Source organism: Canis lupus, chromosome 25, assembly GCF_048164855.1.
Source record: "Canis lupus baileyi chromosome 25, mCanLup2.hap1, whole genome shotgun sequence".
NCBI lineage: Eukaryota > Metazoa > Chordata > Mammalia > Carnivora > Canidae > Canis > Canis lupus.
In genome coordinates this window covers 27,479,560-27,500,345 of record NC_132862.1, presented here as the reverse complement: position 1 = coordinate 27,500,345, position 20,786 = coordinate 27,479,560, and the positions used below count along the sequence as shown (strand labels likewise).

Genomic DNA, 20,786 nt, shown 5'->3' with positions numbered 1-20,786 from the left:
AAGCCAAAAATCAAGAGTTGGACACTTAACCAACTAAGCCACCCAGGTGCCCCTAGAGAACATTTTAAGTTGCACAAGGTTTGTTGTTAAAACTGGCAGGTTAAAATGGCAAGATGACATCTTCTAGAAGCTTAAATGGCTGGAGAAATTAAATTCAGAAAATTACTCTTCCATTTATTCATTGTAAACTTATAACTCTGTATTGATTAGGTTTAACAGACAGTGTCAGAAAATCCAAATTAACAGTGGCTTAAACAAAATAGAGCTTTATTTCATTCACATAAAATGAAGTACAGGAATAACAGTGTAGGGTTTGTGGAATGACTCCACAATCTTCAGGAACCATGTCTTCTTTTACATCATCATTCTGCTGCATTCTATAGTGGCTACCAACTCATGGGCCAGGGAGAATCTTTGAACTCCAGTCGTCAGATATTTATTATAGGCAGTGGAAGGAAGAGCAGGGGAGAAGGGCATGCCCACTCACTTTACAGAATATGTCCATCGTACGTTGTTTATATCCCACTGACCAGTATTAAATCATATGCTACGTTATGCTTCAAACTGGGAGTCTTTATTCTGGGCAGTCATGTACCCAGCTAGAACTAAAAGTTCCATTAAGGATGAAGATACTATATTGGGACATAACAGGCTTTTCGGTTTGAGTTCATAGATGCCTTTCATGGGAATCGTCAGTCTCCTACAGTTTGTCAAATTTTGTAAAGAAAAAGATATACAGCTTTTGCCAGATTCCCAAAGTTCTCCATCATGCAAAAATGTTTGAGTCAGTGTCTCATATATAATTTTAAGTGTCTCATATATAATTTTAATCTCTGTCCAGCTTTAAATAAATAACATACAAGTGATAATCTCTTTCTCCTTATGCCTAACGAATTGTGTTACTGTCAATAGTAAATATACCTAATTTCATATTATTTGCATAAGTATTTTATGAAAGATATAAAGCAGAATTTAAAATATTTAAGTCTGGAAAGTGAAATCTCTTAACTCTAGAAGAATAGGTAAAGAAAAGGTGACTCACTTATTTCTTATTTCTTGCTTATCAACTATTTATTTATTTGTCTAATTTATAACCTAAGTTAGATTTTAACCCAATACTTAGTAATCAAAGAAAATCAAATTAAAAGAACAAAACAGTATTTACTTACTGTTTAAGTCAACAAGATAAATGAAAACAGTAACAATTCTAATGTTTTATGGCAGAATATAATTGATATGACCATTTTGGAAGACAATTTGAGAATATGTATAACATAGACAAATATTTTGACTAAGTTTGTCCTGTAGAATTAATATAAAAAACAAAAGTATATAGAAGAATATATTTATTGCAGCATTTATTTACTTATTAACAGTTTCAGGTTGGAAACTACTCAAACACCCAAATATAGGAAAATAATAATGCAGATCATCGTGTATCAACAAAGGAAGCATATATAACTGTTCAAAGTGATAATTATGGTGTTTTTGTAAACACCATTGAAAACTATCCCATTATATTAAATGAAAGAGACACAGTAGAGAATTACACACAAAAACCTAACAGCTGACCCTTGAACAACATGAAGGTTAGGGGCTCTGACCCCTGTGCAGTTGAAAATCCATGTATAACTTTGACTCTCCAAAAACTTAACTAATGATAGTTAAGTCAATAGTCAATTAAGTCAATAGTCAATAGCCTACTGTTGACTGGAAACTGTCCTGATAACATAAATAGTCAATTAACACATATTTTGTATATTAATAATATTATTATAATATAAATATAATTTATATATATAAATTATATATAAATATAATTTATAATATAAATTAATAATAATATTATAATATAATACATATTATATACTGTATTCTGACAAGTGAACTAGAGAAAAGAAAATGCTATTTAAAAATTCACAAGGAAGAGAAAATACATTTATAGCTCTGTACTGTAAAAAATTTGCATGTAAGTAGAACTGCAGAGTTCACACCTACATTGTCCAAGGATCAACTGTATAAATAGTAGCTGTATAATAATATACAGAAGTGAAAAGTTGCATTAAATTTTTTCCCCTACATTTTAATTTAATGGAGTAGAGAATCTTTACAATTGATTACTTTCAAATCACTAATGGAGGATCACTAAAGCACCAGATAAGCCTTTAGAATCTTACATAGTTTCATGTAATACCTGTGCAATGAATAAAAATGCCCAGAGCATTTGAGCATTCAGAAAACTACTTGAGCCAGGTTGACATAATGCCATTTGGCAAATTCACTTCAGTGTTCTACTCTGTTGCAGAAGTTTTAATCCTGTGATATTTTAGGCAGGTGTTCTGGAATCATCCATGTATAGAATTATCAGTTTGTACTCTGACCCTCTCTACCCTTCTCATACATTATTACTCAAACCAAAAAGTTTTTAATAAAGTCCTTTTGGTCTTATGATTTTTTTAAGGCTTTCAATTTAAATTTCTTAAACAGGAGAAAAATAAGAAAAAAAATGTTTTTCATGTATATATAATTATAATAGCCCTTCCTAAGTTTCCCCATCATTCAGACATTTTTCTCCCCCATTTTTGTCAATATGGCAAAATACATATAAACATACAATTTGTCTTAACCATTTTTAAGTGTAAAAACTAGTGGTACCAAGTAGCTTCATTTCTACACACACTTTAAAAAAGCTGTATTGGAAAGATTTTCTATGACTTTAATACTTTGATAATTTACTCAGCAGTTGGTTTAAACTAGCGAAGAGTGTCAAGAGGTTTGAATCTATAAGTTCCCAAACATTGAATTGGTATTTATTTCCTTTCATAATGAAAACTTGTAAACTTTTTGGAGAGGTTTCTTCAATCCCTTTTTGAAACTACTAGCCAAGTCCTTCAGGAGCAGTCATCCTGCTTTTACTAACTCTTTCTAGAAGAGCAAAGGTGGAGTTGAACCGTTTTCAACCATACCATTTAATATTTAGGTGCCTACAATAAATGTGCCAGATACTGCGTTAAGAGCTTTAGTACACAAAATCTTTATTATAGCAACAGTCCCCTGATATAGGTGGCATCAGTCGTATTTTACAGATGAGGCAACTGAACCTCTGAGATTTGATGAGGATTGGCCTGGACATGGTGGAACTAGATTACAATCCAAAACTTTTGTCTCCACGTCCACTGCTGGTTCTGCCCATCACAGATGCCATCCCCCATACTTGCAGCATCTCTCACACAAATCCACACCAGCCGACTCCCAAAATGCCACACAAAGGAGAATGTTCCAGATAAAACCTTTTATCTTTTCTTCCATTTTTAACTCTTTGGCATTTGTCACTTAAAAAAAGTCAGCTCTGAAGTTGGAGGTGATTACATCTTAATTCTTATATTTTAGGCATAATTCCTTTCTGGGTCATACTGTTGGTTCTAGTAGATTTTTTCCTTGTTCGATTGTGTGCCTGCTGAAGAGCAATCTGTAGTAAACAGATGTAGGGGTAGCATAGAGGGATCAGGCATCTATATCTATATCCATATCTATAGGTCTATACTGATATCGGTCTAGATACAGATATAAAGAGTTATATAGAGAGTGAGAGTACGTAGGGATATAGAGGCATAGTATGGATACAAGGGCACAGGTGTCCACACTTAGATTGCAGTTCCTTGGATTTTAAAAAGACTAACCTCCTAGCGCTATAAGGATTCTTTAGTATCTTAAATTAGTTGAAGAAAGATTGGAAAAAAAAAAAAAAAAAGAAAGATTGGAGTTTTCAGTAGTTCTATATGCATATATAAAAATACACAGACACACAGCTTTGCTATCAAGGACCTTTAGCATATGGATCATTTAGTATAACTTACTCTTCTAGATAGCTAAGGGTTGGCTGTTTTTAAAAATAGCTTTTCTCTTATTTTTTCTTTTCTTTTCACTGTTTTGGACAAAAGTCTAAAAAAATGCTGCATATTCCTTGTGTGGGTTTTTTTTTTTTTTTGGAAGATTTTATTCATTTATTTGAGAGATAGAATGAATGGGGGAAGGGCAAAGGGAGAGGGAGAAGCAGACTCTCCGCTGAGGAGGGATCCTGATACAGGGCTTGATTCTAGGACCCTCGGATCATGACCTGAGCCAAAGGCAGACACTTAACTGACTGAGACACTCAGGTACCCCTCCTTGTGTTTTTTTAAGCTAACATTTTTCAGAGATTATAGTATGACTGTCACTGAGTTAAACACACCTTTTGCTCTGCTTTAATCCTCACTCCCAACCCATGAGGTAGATTCTATCACCATCATTTTCCAAAAGATTCCAAGGCCTAAAGAAGTCAAGAAACTTGGTCAAGTTCTTATAACTAGTAGGGAGGAGTGAAGCCAGAATTGAAACACAGGTCTTCTGACTGCCTTACTCAAACTTGTTCAATCCATCTTACTGAACTGTCTTTCTGAATAATTTTTTTTTTCTGATGATTCTGCCTTCTAAAACTAAATACTGAATTGACCTGCATCATGGTTGAGTGGAACCATCTGGGTCCAAGATTACAGTGCTACACTAACATAATACATATAACGTATGCATTGTAGTATTCTAGTCTTGAGCCACTGAATAAAATTAAAAGGGTCACCGTTTAGAGGTGCCTGGGTGGCCCAGTCAGGTAAGCAACCAAATCTTTGTTTCAGCTTAGGTCATGATCTCAGGGTTGTGAGATTGAGCCCCAAGTCGAGCCCCACATCGGGCACTGAACTCGGTGTGGAGTCTGCTTCGGACTCTCTTTTTCTCTGGTCCTCCCCCAACACACACGTGCACAAGCTTGATCTCTCTCTTTCTCTAAAATAGAACAAATAAATCTTTAACAAAACACAAAGGGTCACCATTTATATCTATATTTAGTGGTCCAAGACTACATTTGTGGGGTTCATGACACTTTTCTTTTTTTATGTCCTCTTTCACTGAGTAGATAGCCTTTTGTGGTCAAAAGCATGTGGTTTAGAGAGTTAGATGTATTCATTTCCAGCTCTGACACACACTAGCAGTATGATATTTTCTTTATCTGTACAATGGGTATAGTATTGCCTACTCTGAAGAGGATGAAAGGAGACAAAGCTGCTAAGTGTCTAACAAGGTGACTGGCTGCAGTAAGCTCTTAACCAATGGCTTACTATTATTATAGCATATCACTGCTGTCAGGTGGCTAACCATAATTTCTTGCTGCTATCAGTGTTCCTGTTATATCTGGCTCTTTCACTAATTTGTAGAGTCTAATCTGTTTGGGCTTTGAAAACAGTTCCTGTATTGGTAACATAGCAAAATGGACTTGTGCAAGATATTGGCACTGAGATGTGGGTGCAAAGTCAAGCCAGGAACAAAACAGGGGTGGAAATGCTGAGAAAACATGGACAACATTCCAAAGCACAGTCCATGTATTTGAATCAGAATCAGAGACGTGACTGAGGCCAGATATTGGGGTAGCACAAGAGATACCAGTGGGAGAGCCAAAATCCATGGCTCAGTCTGGGGTCACAAGCTGACAGGAGCCAAGCAGAAGATAAAGCACAGGGGCTTGGGGAAGACAGGCCTGACTCGTAGTCCTTGTAGCCAGCAGTTGTTTTTGTCAGTGCTCCTTTCAAAGGCCTGGAGCTTTTCCACAAGGACACTTGGAGCTTTTTTATAGGTGCAGCTCTCCAAGAGGAACATCTCTTAATCAGAATATAAACTTTTTAGTCTTGAGATTTTACTCGAGACTCATAGACACTGAGTAAAGATGTAGGGAATATGTCTTTAAATAATGAACAGGAGCTTCAATGTGCACATTTTGTTTGACTGACTTAGATCTCTTACTTACCAGTAAGTTTTGACTAAGTAACAGATCAATGAATTTTCTTGACTGCATTGATGCAGGCATAGGGTTGCCAGGTAAGGTACAGGGCACCCAGATAAATTTTAAGTTCAGATAAACAATGACTAATTTTTTAACATAAAGTTGTTCCAAATATTGCATGGGACATACCTATGCTAAGAAAATATTCATTATTTATGTCGAATTAACATTTAATTGAGTGTCTTTGTTTTTATTCAATCTGGAAACCATGTGCACAACTGACTACAGTACCATGAATAGTAGTTAATAATTATTGAGAACTTCTAGAAACAGCGATATATTTTGCTGTATACTATTTTGCCCCTTATAACAACTGATAATTGAGATACAAGTACTGTTCTCCAAACTGCTGGTCACCAGAGGGGAGGTGGGTGTGGGGTGGGTTAAACAGGTGAAGGGGATTTGGGAGAGCACTTGCTGTGATGAGCACCAGGTGTTGTACGGAAGTGTTGAATCACTATATTGCACACCTGAAACTATTATAACACTGTATGTTAACTGGAATTTATTTATTGATTTATTGATTTTTAAGATTTTACTTATTTATTCATGAGAGACACACAGAGAGAGAGGTAGAGACATGGGGAGAGGGAGAAGCAGGCTCCTCACAGGAAGCTCTATGTGGGACTCCATCCCATACCCCGGGATCACGCCCTGAGCCAAAGGCAGATGCTCAACCTCTGAGCCACCCAGGCGTCCCTGGAATTTAAATAAAAACTTAAAGAAAAAGCTATTGTTCTCATATTACCAGTCTTAAAACTTGAAAGGTTCATTTCTAACAGTCTGCAAATGGCAGAGCTCGATACTACACTTGATCTTAGCCAAAAGGCTGAGAAGCAATGGCAGAGCTAGAATTCAAACATCGATCTGACTTCAGAGCCTTACCTAACACACATATCTTTTTATCAGTTTAAATACACACACGTGGGATGCCTGGGTGGCCTAGCGGTTGAGTGTCTGCTTTCGGCTCAGCGCGTGATCCTGGAGTCCCAGGATCGAGTCCCACATTGGGCTCCCTGCATGGAGCCTGCTTCTCCCTCTGCCTTTGTCTCTGCCTCTCTCTGTGTGTCTCTTATGAATAGATAGATAAAATCTTAAACAAACAAACAAACAAACAAACAAATAAATAAATAAATAAATCCACACACATAGGGCAGCCCAGGTGGCTCAGCAGTTTAGCACCGCCTTTAACCCAGGGCCTGGTCCTGGAGAACAGGGATGGAGTCCCACATCAGGCTCCCTGCGTGGAGCTTGCTTCTCCCTCTGCCTGTGTCTCTGCCTCTCTGCCCCCGCCCCTCATGAATAAATAAATAAAATCTTAAAAAAAAATCCACACACATAATCTGAGTCAGTGGCTGACGATGCAAATACAAGTCTTGACTTTCTGTGATATTTAGATATTTGGATGCTGGCTACAGTCATTATTAGTTATCCCTATGATATATTCATAAAATGCAGCCATTTCATCTCTGTTTTCTTGGATCAGAAGGAAGAACTCATTTCTGACTGTCAAGTTCAGACAGCTGGTGCTTTCTCAGCTGGTGCTAGCTTTCATTATCTTATTTTATTTTATTTTAATTATTTTATTTATTTTATTTTATTATTTTATTTTATTATCATTTTATTTAAATTTTATTTATTTATTCATGAGAGACACAGAGAGAGAGGCAGAGACACAGACAGAGGGAGAAGCAGGCTCCATGCAGGGAGCCTGATGTGGGTCTCGGTCCTGGGACTCCAGGATCACGCCCTGGGCTGAAGGCAGGCTCCCAGCCTCTGAGCCACTCAGGCGTCCCTGGTGCTAGCTTTCTTGTGCAGTTGGGAGACTGCATTCAGGTGGGTCAAAGGAAGTGTTCTGACCACTCTGTGCTGAGGGGCCTATAATACCTATTATGAGCAATTTCACTTTCTTATTCATTTTTGTTACTACCCTGGCCTTGGAAACTCTGTTGGGCAAATATAAATTTAATGTGGGTGGATTGGCTACTTTCCAGGAGCTAATTGTTGGGAATTCTCCCTTGCCATTAAATATTAAGTATTACGAGTAAGTGAAGCTAATAAAACCACTTAAGAAAATGGATGGCATGTTATCATACCCAGTGATGGAGGTCTAAAGCTATGTTGGTGCCCTAGACTTCCATGTGTTGTGGGATTTGGGGATTTTTGCCTATTTACTACAACTAACCTTATTTAAATAGTTACTTAATCGCTGGAAACTGAACTGCTACAATCTTCATTGATTTTTGGAGCATGTATTATCAAGGCCAGAATTAAAAACTATAATTCACATCCCCTTGTCAGTTCTTCTATTGTTATTGACTTCAATTGGCAAAACAGTCCGGCGGCATTTGCTATTAACATGACTCAAGCAATTATATAAAAGGCTTTCAAATAATGTCCAGCAAATATATTGTTTGTTGCATTTAACATTAAGGATTTATGGCAATTCAGGACCTCATTATCATTAAATAAGATATCATTATCCCAAGAGATACCATAGGGAAATGTTAGTTTTGAAATACTTCTATAAAAGTGATGTTAGCTAATTCCTCTAAAAACAAAAGCAGTGGAAAAAGTTACTTTACTAAAAAAGGTCTGTGCTTTTTGTCCACATGATATATTTATACTCATTCAGGTCTATTCATACTAAAGTCAATCAGTATTCCAGTTATTTTATTGCGATTTGCCTATCTTGAAATAGACCACAAGAGAAAAATCAGAATTTTCTTTTTTGAGCTCTAGTTTCATATTTAAAAATATATGCAACTGAAACATATTATTTTCCACTACCACTAAGATAAGTCTCCTATAGAAACATTCAAAGGATTCATTGGATTTTTCACTTTTTTATCTGGTTGTTTGGGTTTCATGACTGTATAGGCACAGCTTGAATTTATAGTGATAAATTTTGTCAAGATGCAACTATCCCTCCTAAGACAGCAAACTGTTTGAAGGGAAATGAGTGTTCTGGTCCCTTAGAAGCAAAAATTGGACTGGATCTGAAACAACAATTGTGTAATTTTCAAAATTAGCCATCAAAGTATAGAATCTGGGGTTTCATGATAATGGAAAAATAATTTCTCAAATTCTTGAGAATCCTGAAACTCATAGGCATGATTATCAGGAGGCTGGGACACATAGGCCTACTATGATCACCTCAAACATTACAGAACAGTTTTCAAGCTTTTCAGATGTCATCATTCGCATTCTTTTTCAGGCACATTCTCAGCCTCTCAAGACAATGGTGTTTGTACATGAAGCACATGACATGAAGTTTCATCAGGTTAACTTGACACAATCCACTACAAAGCAACACTTTTTTTTTTTTTTTTAATGATCTGTGTTTAAAGAGTCTAAAGAAAAAAACCTAATAACTGGTGACAACATTAGAAAATTGAGGAGAACAAAGTTAGTTACAAGTCAGTGATAGAGTCAGAGTAATATTTGTGTGTTCTTTTTTTTTTCATGATATATGTTTAAACTTTTTTTAAAATTTTTATTTATTTATGATAGTTACAGAGAGAGAGAGAGGCAGAGACACAGGCAGAGGGAGAAGCAGGCTCCATGCAGGCAGCCCGACGTGGGATTCGATCCCGGGTCTCCAGGATCGCGCCCTGGGCCAAAGGCAGGCGCCAAACCGCTGCGCCACCCAGGGATCCCTATTTGTGTGTTCTGAGAGCTTACAGGCTTTTCTACTTTCCCTGCCTTCTATTTTAAACAATTTAATTGTCAATTGTAAATTGAGGGGATGTATCACTTGCATGACCTTAGGTTTCTTCAATGCATTATTTCTTATTTACTTTTTTTTCAAGTTTTTATTTAAATTCCAGTTAGTTGACATACAATGTGATATTAGTTTCAGTGAATGCAAGATTTTTTAATGAAGAGGCATTAACCCACACAGTGTGTTTAATTTCACACTTGAGTTAATGCCCAAGAACTGTATATGAAGAGGGTGAATACTATCTAATCCAAAATATTTTTATTATCTATTTTCATGTAGTTAATGTCAATTTTCTTTAAGACAGACATTAGAAGATCTTCTTAAAAAGGTTCTTATTATGGAAAACTTCAGACATATACAAAAGGAGAGAATTATATAATGAACCCAATATACTCTGGTCAGCCTGACCTCTTGTCAATATGTGATTGATCATTTCTTCTGTCAGCTACTCATCTTCTCTCCACCTCTGCTGGGTTGGATCCCTGATATTACATTGTTTCTTCTGTAAATATTTCATTTCTCTAATGATTCTATTATCATACTATAAAAATAGTAATTTGCTAGGATTGTCAAATATCTAATTCACATTTCTTCCCCCCAACCCACCCCCCAGTTTGTCTATTTGAAAAAGGACCAAATAAAGCCCATATATTGTGGTGTGCTAATATTTCTTTTTAGTTTCCTTATGTTTTCTGGCATAAAGATGGTCATAGATATATTTTCTTACATAGTGACCTTTACCTTACTCTTATACAGTTAAAGGGAAATATGGTTTTTAATTGATATTCTATCTTAGTAATACCAAGTGAAACAATAAGTAGAATGGTCAATTTTATGATATCTGAGCCTAAGGATCATTTGCTTAAAAAATTCTGGTTTACTTATTTATTTCCCTTTTTGTTCAAATCTTTTCTTATTCTGTACATGTAGGAATAAATGATAAATATAAATTTACATGCTGATATATTTAATGTCTTGATAGATATCTTTTAAAAAATAACCTTCAGGTTAAAATACTCAACTAAAACCATGATCTGCTGTTGTTGATACTTTATAGGCCATACTAATTATACATTTTCTACTTTTATCAAGATCTTTAATTTGGTTCATGGTTTATCTTGATTATGAATTAAGATTCTTTCTCTGAACCATGGAGATAGAAAATAAAGCTGTCAGAAGATATTTATGTACATTAGTTAGACATAATTTATATAATTAATTGTAACTGAGGCTGCAGTTGTTAGAAATCAGTTAAAACTAAATAACCCACTAATTATTTTACTTACTTTTATAAAAAAATTAATTGTTTATACTTGGTTTTGTTTTAGATACGCATTTGATTTTAAAAAGACTTTTGAGTGAATAGTTTCTACTCAAAAAGAAGGAGTTGGAATTCTTTTTCCTCCTTGAAATACTTAATTCACTTATCCAGGGCATGAATTATGCATGGGATTTAAAAGGTAAGAGATTTATGCGATCTCAAGGGAAACTGGAGTGTTGAAGATGGGATTTAAGAGTACCCTCTATTAATGATGCCTTCTTATTTGCTAATGAGCATGAAGAGTGAGAATTGGAAGTAGATAATATTACTCTTATTATTGCTTAATGGGCACCTAATTTATTTAGACAAATGGAGATTTTGTTTGTTACAGAATGCGTTAAATAATGTAAGCTATTTTTCTCTGTTCTGATTAAACATATTCTCTTAAATTACCCTGATTCTTCAAAAAATAGACATTGTTGCCTTTGTAAAGGAAATAGAATGCAACATTATATCTTCAGCTGAATTTTCTAATATGCTCAGCAATTGAAGTTGCTTTCATAAATAGATTTTCTGTTAAAATTCTGAATAGCAAATAATATACAGAGAAAATAGTGATTCATGCCATCATTATGCCTTCTTCATATAATAGGTCTCTAAACAAAATTCCCATGAGCAATGATGGGTCTTTAGGAAATCAGCTAATACTTAAAAGACACAAGATATGTTCTAGGCATATTTATAAGCACTTTATATTCATTAACCTAATCCTTATAACAATCCTAACAAGAAATTGCTATAATTATAATCTCAATTTTTACAGATGACAAAACTGAGGGATAGAAAGTTTTAATGATTTATAGGCAGTCACAAAACTAGTTCTCACCAAGGCAGTCTGGCTCCAGAGACTTCCTTTTATGTTTGACACCACATGACATAACAAACAGAAAGCCTATTAGCGGTTAAATAAAATAGCCTGGTATTGGGAAGAGGATTGACTGCAAGGTAGAATGAAGGAGTCAGTTGTTTGGTATAGTGGAAATATACAGAACCTTAATTGTGTCCATAGCAAGCAACATGAGTGTAAATGTCAAAACTCATCAAACTGTACATGTAAAATGGATATATCTTACTATATGTAAATTATACCTCAATAAAGTTAATTTGTAAAAAAAAAAGTGTCAAAACTAACTTTATGGCTCATTGTATAGTAAATTTTGGCAATTTTTGAATGCAGTGTTTTCTTTTTTTTGTGTGTGTGTGGTACAGATATATCCAAATTTTTTAGCTTTTAATGAGATAGAGAGACATTTCATAAAATTTAACTTAATATGCCTTAACATATTTGTGAGGTAGTTAGGTAAACAATACTACCCATTTTAATACATAGTAAACAGAAGCATGGGTAAATGACATACTCATACTTTAAAAGCAATAAGAATCGAATGAACCATAGAGGCTTCGGTCTTTCTTTCTAGCCTAATCAAAGGAAAAAATTTTAAACTTTAAAATTTTTCTTTAAAAAAAAATACATCATTTAAGATTTGGTCTTTCTTTCTTATACTTTCTTGATTAACAGATTAATACATCTCCCAAAGTTGACATTCTTTTCTTCCATAATATGGTAAACTGGGTACAAAGCTTAATTCAAGCTTGGCCTCTGCTTCTACCTGAATTAGTACAAAATTAAGCCATTATCTTGTGAGAATAAAATTATATTTGACATTTTTATCTTAGGCTGCAAAAACGAAAACAAGCAAGCAAACAATAACAACAAAAACTTGAAATAGGCTTCTCAAATGATGTAAATTCATCCCTTACAAGGAAGTAGAAGGTAGACACTACCATAAGGAAAAAGATGCTTAGTTAATGGAAGTTAAATTTAAAAGTACAGTTACAATAATGAGGCTTAACTTATGAAAATAGGCTTTATTCACCTCCCTAAAATAACCAATAATCACACTATGAGTTAGGTTTCTTTACTATTGTTTCCTTACTGAGTTTTTAACTACATCAGCTAAAATACAAAAATCCATTAATAATCTAAATTATCAGTTGTGGTCTTTCTGGAAATTCTTAACCATATATTTGTCTCAAAAAGTTCTGCTTTTGTTTTTTAAGTGATGAATTGTATTAGTCTATGTCACTGCATTTCTATAACAAAATAATGAATGGTACAGCTAGTGTAAGCAAACATAAATCCAATTGAACTACCAGCTTAAAAAATACTTTGGTTCTTCAGGAAAAAAATTAGCAAAACAAAAAAACTGTTTAACAAGTCTGTTCACTTTCATAACTGTAATCTAAAATCTTTGTTACATGATACAGGTTACTACAGAAGAACTAAACCATGTAGTGATGAATGAACATACATGAAAGAATATGTGCAATCAATAGATCTGGAGAAAAACTAGAGTGAAAATGCTAAGTAGAACAAATTGGTCTAAAATTATCAATTCCTTTCCTCTAAAAAAAATACTGAGTCTACCAAGAAAATACAAAAACATAAGGCTGTAAGTAAATAATAGTTGTGTGTCGGCTATTACAGTGCAGGTTATACTCAAGGCCACATACATCCTGCTTCACTGCTGCTTGCACACTCCTGAGTTTTGATCCTTCTTTAAATCATAATCTGGATCATTTTCCTCATCTCCTTCTTCTTCTCCTTCCTCATCTGCTTCTTTACCCTCTTCATCATAATCATCATCATCATCTTCAGTGGCTTTTCCAGTAAAGTAAAATACTGATCATGTAAAAAGTGACCAATTTCAAAGTCTGCAACCAGGATAGCTTCAGCAGCAGCATCCAAATCTCCAATCTCAGGAAAGTCAGGAGGGGCAAAAAAATTAAAGAAAGCATCATTGGAAACTGTTTGGTCACAGTACAAACTGCCCCACGTTCTCATGTTTCTGTTTCTTCTTAATGGTTTTCAAAGTGGCATTCTTTCCTTTTTTTCCAATCTATCTGGCACCCTATACAACCCATAATTTCTGGTCCATTAAAAGAAAAGGGACCAAAATCATCTGGTTCTGACCTCATCCTATATGTCTTTGTCAACACTTCATTTGTGAAATATTCATTGGGTTCAAAGTGAAATTCTAAGAGAAAACTTATAGGCTGGGCAGCATCTGAGAACTTCACTGTAATATCTTTCAAGTTCTTCAGAATAGGTTCCTCATGTTCCTGTACCACATCACTGAGCAAGTCAACGTTCTTAAAAACAGTCAACCAAAATTCAGGAATTCCCTTGCGGGTCTTCTTTTTCTTCATCCTTTTTCTCATCTTCAAGCTTGGCTTTTTTCTTTTAGCTCCTCTGAAATTTTGTCCTCCTCATCTGGTTTCCATTCACATTCTTCTTCCATAGGTTCATAAATTGCATTAGTGATCTCAGATCACATCAGATAGAGAACAGCATATTTTCTTCCAAGATCATGAACTTCCTCATAGAATTTGGCTTTTATCTGTGCACATTTAACTTGAAGATTTTTGAGAGCATTCACTCGTCTTCTAACTACTCTAGACAGGTTGTCCATATCTGCCATGTTGTAAGAACTCCAAATATCAGTGGCTAACATGGCAAGCCAGTTTGGAGGGGGCGTGTGGCAGGCAGGGGAAGCTGGGCAGGCAGTGAATCAGGGTGGGGCAGGAACAGCAGGAGGCAGCACTGGCAGCAGATAGCTCTAAAAAAGGAGTGCAGTGTTTTCTATATAACCTAACTGATAGATAAAAAATACTGCTCTTTGCACCACCTGGGTGGCTCAGGCAGTTAAGCCACGGACTCCTGATTTTGGCTCAGAGTATGATCTTGGGGTGGTGAAATGGAGTCCTACATGGGGCTGATGCTAGGTGTGGAGCCTGCTTAAGATTCGCTCTCTCTCCCTCTCTGTGCCACAACCCTCCCCCACCCCCCCCACCCCCCCCACTCCCCGCCAAATACTGCCCTTAAAAGTTACCAAATACACAACCCTTTGAAATGCAATAGAATAGTTAGCACAATCTCTATGGAATGTATCATAAAGTGGCTCTGTGACTAAAGATTAGCTTCAGGGCTTCTGTGTTCCATACTGATTTTCTTTGCTTGTTCTATCACAGCAAAGGAAACCCTACCAAACAGATCATGATTTTGTTTCTCCTTTTCATTCTGTCTCTTTTGTCCATATCTTTTCACCCTTTCTTATTAGATTTATTTATTTATTTATTTATTTATTTATTTATTTATTTATTGTCACTGGAGTGATATCTTTAGTATTAAGAATAGTGCCCATTATTTCTAGTCATGTTTTTGTCTTAAAATTTATATTAACATGACTACACCATTTTTTCTTAGTTGATATTTGTATAGCATATCTTTTACTGGCCTTTTGTTTCAGCCTTTCAGTGTCCTCTATCTTATAAGGACATGCACTTGTATTTGGTTTTGCTTTTGCATTTTTCATATAATGGGAATATTTCATTTATTTTTATTTAATCACTGATATATTTGAGTTTACATTTACCATCTATTTTTTTAAATTCATTCCATCTAAGTTCTTTTTTCCTTTCTTTTATTTTCTTCTTTTTGATTGATACATTTTTTTTTTTATTTTTCCTTCTCTGCCTCTTGTTAGTTTTACATTGCATTACTATGGTTTTCCTGTTTATGTTGAGATTACAATATGTATATCTTAATATAATCTAGCTATAAAATATAACTTTTACCATTCCCTAGTCATGCTAGGAATTTTTTTTTTAATTTTTATTTATTTATGATAGTTACAGAGAGAGAAAGAGAGAGAGGCAGAGACATAGGCAGAGGGAGAAGCAGGCTCCATGCACCGGAAGCCCGATGTGGGATTCGATCCCGGGTCTCCAGGATCGCGCCCTGGGCCAAAGGCAGGCGCCAAACCGCTGCGCCACCCAGGGATCCCTCATGCTAGGAATTTAAACATTTAAAATTTCATTTTAGGGATCCCTGGGTGGCACAGCGGTTTGGCACCTGCCTTTGGCCCAGGGCGCGATCTTGGAGACCCGGGATCAAGTCCCACATCGGGCTCCCTGCAAGGAGCCTGCTTCTCCCTCTGCCTGGGTCTCTGCCTCTCTCTCTCTCTCTCTCTCTCTCTCTCTCTCTGTGACTATCATAAATAAATAAAATCTTAAAAAATAAAATTTCATTTTACTTTTTCTATTTTTTTAAAAGATTTTATTTATTTATTTATTCATGAGAGACACAGAGAGAGAGAGGCAGAGACATAGGCAGGCAGAGGGAGAAGCAGGCTCCATGCAGGGAGCCCGACATGGGACTAGATCCCAGGACCCCAGGATAAGGCCCTGGGCCGAAGGCAGTGCCAAACCACTGAGCCACTCAGGCTGCCCCCTTTTCTATTCTTTATATATTATTGTCATAATTTCAATTCTACATACATGTTTGAACCTAACAGAAATGATTATTTTGCTCAGTTAGCATTAATTTATATTTGCTATATTACTTAACTCTTTCCGTTGTTCTCTTTATTTCTTACTCTGAGATCATTTTAACTCATCTGGAGTCATTTTTTCTTTTGCCAAAGAAATCCCTTTAGTATTTTCTTGTAGGGCAGGTCTCTGGCAATACTTTTTTTTGGAGTTTTATTTTTCTGAAAAAGTCTTTATTTTGCTTTCATTTTGGATTGATATTTTCCTCCACTGTCTATAACATTCTAGGTGGGCAGATACTTACTCTGGATACTTTAAAGGTGTCATATTGTTGCTTTCTGGCTTTCCTCATGTCTGTTAAAAATTTACTTGTTTGTTTTATTGTTTCTCTTTTTAAAAATGTGTCTCCCCCAGTGCTCTCCAATCCCCTAATCATTTCTTTTGGAAGTACCAAAAGTTCCCTTGATTTTTTGACTTCCAGCCATTTGACAATGATGTGTCTAGGCTTCATGTTCCTCATATTCATACTAGGAGTGTGCAAAAGGCTTCGTGAACCTGTGGCTTCATCAACCATTTTCTCTGCAAATACTGCTTTTTCTTGATTCCCTTTCTCTTCTCTTCCAGAACTCCAGTAACATGTCTGACATGTAAATTATTTTTCTTATATACATTTCTGTATTTTTAATCTTTTTACCCTTCTGTGCCTTAGTACGAAATTTTTTATTGTTCTGTATTTCAGTTCACCAAATTGCTACTGTTCTCTGTCTAATCTGCCATATGTCCCTTTATCAAGTTTATAATTTTAATTGTTCTGTTTGCATCTAGAAATTTCATTTGACTTTCTTTTCAAGATTTAACTCTGGTGAAATTTTTCATATTTTAACTCTTTATCTTTCTCTCTATTTTCTTGAATGTATTAGTCATGATATTTTAATGTCCTTATTCAATAATTCCACTATCTGGGTAACCTGTGGATCTATTTTTACTGACTATTTTTTCTCTTGGTGTTAGGTTATATAATCCTGTTTTTTAGTATACCTTTTTTTTTTTTTTAATTTAATGTCTGACATTACATATGGAAAACTGTAGAGGCTTCTTCATATTGCCTTTCTTAAAGACCAGAAGGAGTGGAGGTTGATCCCTTTAATCGAATCAGAAATTAAATTCCAGACTGGACTGCGCCTTTTCTAAGACTTCTTTCTAGATTTCTCTCACTTCTGTTCCAGGTATAGTTCCCAAGGAATTTCTGTTGAGAGCCCAGGATGCTCACCTATGCCTCTCTCTTCTTGTGTGAACAATACTTGAGTGCCTGTCTTCTAGTACAACTGTTGGACAGCCAAATCCTCTCTTTGCTTTTCAAAGACATCCTTCTTGGCTTCTTAGGCTCTTTTTGCCCACATAGCTGCAGAATTCAATGTCATGAGGTTCTCCCTCATGGGTATTGTTTTCTGTGCCTTCTTTCTGGCTGGAATCCTAGCTCTTCATGTCTCTAATTTATGCCTCTCCAGCATCATGGGATGGTCAGAAGTTCTGCTGGGTTTTCTACTCTTAAGCAAGGACATCTGCTTGGCCTTTTTCTTAGACCCCCAGCCTCCTGCTTCATGCTCAGAACTGGCAAATGAAAAAAGAAGAAGAAGAAGAAGAAGAAGAAGAAGAAGAAGAAGAAGAAGAAGAAGAAGAAGAAGAAGAAGGAGGAGGAGGAGGAGGAGGAGGAGGAGGAGGAGGAGGAGGAGGAGGAGGAGGAGGAGGAGAGGAAGGAGAAGAAGGAGAAGAAGGAGAAGAAGAAGAAGAAGAAGAAGAAGAAGAAGAAGAAGAAGAAGAAGAAGAAGAAGAAAAGAAGGAGAAGGAGGAGAAGAAGGAGGAGAAGAAGGAGGAGAAGAAGGAGGAGAAGAAGGAGGAGAAGGGAGAAGGAGAAGGGAGAAGGAGAAGGAGGAGGAGAAGAAGGAGGAGAAGAAGGAGGAGGAAGAAGGAGGAGAAGAAGGAGGAGAAGGAGAAGGAGGAAGGAGAAGGAGGAAGGAGAAGGAGGAAGGAGAAGGAAGGAGAAAGAAGAAGGAGGAAGAAGAAGGAGGAAGAAGGAGGAGGAAGAAGAAGGAGAAGGAGGAGGAAGAAAGAAGAAGAAGAAGAAAGAGGAAGAAGAAGAAGAAGAAGAATTAGAAGAAGAAGAAGAAGAAGAAGAAGAAGAAGAAGAAGAAGAAGAAGAAGAAGAGAAGAGGAGGAAGAAAGAAGAAGAACTGGCCAATGCACCAAGCAAAACAAACACATGTCCACTTGCCTCTGGAGCTATTTCCCTCCTCTGAGCACCTGTACTTTCATACCCTGCTTGCCAGACTTATTCTTTTGTTCAGCTTTTTTATATGTCTTCAAAAGAGGCTTTATCTCTTTCAAGATGCTCCATAACACCCCATTAGGAATCTTCATATTCCAGGTAAAACAACATCAAAACCACAAACAGCAATTCAGCACTTCCAAGAAGCAAGATGTGGGAGCAATAATAGTAGGAGATTTATAACTCACTTCATGTGAGAGGCAAAATGAAAAAATAAAATAAAAGAGGATATGAGGAATCTAAATAACAGAATTAAATAGAACTAACAGATTTACATTGAATTCTATTTAATAGTTACAGAAAATGTTTCTTTTCAAGTCTCCGTGGGTTGTTTCCCAAAATTGTCTAGATGACTGCAAGGAGAATCTCAATAAATCTTAAACAGTAGTAACATTATAAGCAATATTCTTGGACTATCTTGTAATAAGTAGAAATTTATAACAAAAATCAAAGTAAAATTACTTTGATTAAATTTGAAGTTCTAAATTCTTTTTTTTTTTAACTCTATGAAGAAATCTAGGCCAAAATTTCATAGCTGGAAAATAAAAATAAGAAGACTTCAGATCCAAAAACATATGGTATATGAAAAGCTGTGGCTAGAAAAAAATATGATAGCCATAAATCTTTGATTTGCTCTGAAAGGATAAATTAAATGAAAACTATTAGCTATTCAGGTGAATATTTTTTAAAAATAGCAAAACTTAATTTAAAATAAGGAAGAAATAAGAAAGGTCACATAAATTAATGAAATAAAAGAAAAACATTAGAAATAATAAATACATTTTATAACTGGTTTTTTGAGAAACTATGACAATAAAATAAAAACCTATTAGCCTAACTCTCAAAGAAAACTGGAGAAAGAACAAAAACATAAAATTAGGGATGCCTGGGTGGCTCAGCAGTTGAGCATCTGTCTTTGGCTCAGTGCGTGATCTCAGAGTGCCGGGATCGAGTTCCACATCGGGCTTCCTGCGTGAAGCCTGCTTCTCCCTCTGCCTATGTCTCTGCCTTTTTCTGTGTGTCTCTCATGAATAAATAAATAAAATCTTTATTTAAAAAAAGCAACCCCCCCACAAAATTAGAAATGAAGAGGCTATAATAATAAATTACAAGAATGGCAAAGCCTGCTTCTCCCTCTGCCTGTGTCTCTGCCTCTTCTCTCACCGTGTCTCTCATGAATAAATAAATAAAATCTTTAAAAAAAATATCCTAGATCTTCTGATCACTTCTCTCCACTTTCTTGGTGCTTCTTTTCAGCCTTCACCATCTCACCTCTACCATTTCCCTAGGCAGCCGACCTTGAATGCTCTGTTTCTTGATCCTTTCTTCACAGCCAGAAGGATTTTTTTTTTTTTTTTAAGATTTTATTTTATCAGAGAGAGGCAGAGACATAGGCAGAGGGAGAAGCAAGCTCCATACAGGAAGCCTGGTGCAGGACTCAATCCCAGGACCTGAGCCAAAGGCAGACACTTAACCACTGAGCCACCCAGATATTAAAAATAATGGTTAAATCATGCCATTTTCACTCACAGATCTCACCTTTGGCTTTTCCTGTCTCACAGATTAAAATGCAAAACCCATATGATGCTACATGATCCTTTTGGCTACACTCTCTCCTACTCATGACTTTTAGCCAATTGGTCTTTTGAGCATATTTCTCATTCAGTTCCTTTCTGCTTGCTTTTCCTTTTTCTGTCCTGACTCTGAGTATTGAAGTAACTCATTCCCTTTTTTTTTTTTTCATTCAGGCCAGAGTTTACCGACTCCCCAACTTAAAACAGTAACTACTTTCTACCTCTGTAATTCTCTATTCTCTTACCTAATTTGTTTTTTCTTTAATATTTATAATCACCTAACATAATATATATTTAATTATTATCCTATTCTTCTTACTAACATATAAGTTCCAGAAGAGAAAGAAATTTGTCAGTTTTGATCACTGCTTTTTGCCTAGTATTTAGATTAATGCTTGGCACATATTAGTGCTTAATAACTATTTATTGAATAAATCAATGAAAGATCTAATTAATAACAGGAAAGCATCCAGAAAATCTACTGAAAAGCTTTGGCAAACAGAATTTAGCAAGGTAGTTGGTTCAAAGTTAATATAGTAATCAGAAAAAAAGACAAAAATAGCTAAATTTGTTTTTTAACTATCTATTAATATGTAGCACTCTACTGATGGACATAAGGACTTGAAAGAGTGGAGAAATAT

The 20,786-nt window shown here is 35.6% G+C and overlaps 1 long non-coding RNA gene and 2 pseudogenes across 4 annotated transcripts in view; 1 reads left to right on the top strand and 2 right to left on the bottom strand.

Moving 5' to 3' along the window:
- LOC140616861 (uncharacterized) overlaps window positions 1–20,786 on the top strand; it is a 160,466-nt gene that overhangs the window by 103,806 nt on the left and 35,874 nt on the right. For 2 of the 4 annotated variants that reach the window (XR_012017184.1, XR_012017186.1), the window contains exon 1: window positions 7,536–7,705. The exons of 1 other annotated variant lie outside the window; for it this stretch is intronic. This is a non-coding gene — a long non-coding RNA (uncharacterized lncRNA). Of the gene's footprint in view, window positions 1–7,535; window positions 7,706–10,921; window positions 11,054–20,786 lie in introns of those variants that run through there. One more of the 4 variants, XR_012017188.1, reaches the window with a different exon arrangement.
- LOC140617754 (U2 spliceosomal RNA) lies at window positions 6,633–6,710 on the bottom strand (annotated as a pseudogene).
- Window positions 13,291–14,396, bottom strand: LOC140616859 (nucleosome assembly protein 1-like 1 pseudogene; annotated as a pseudogene).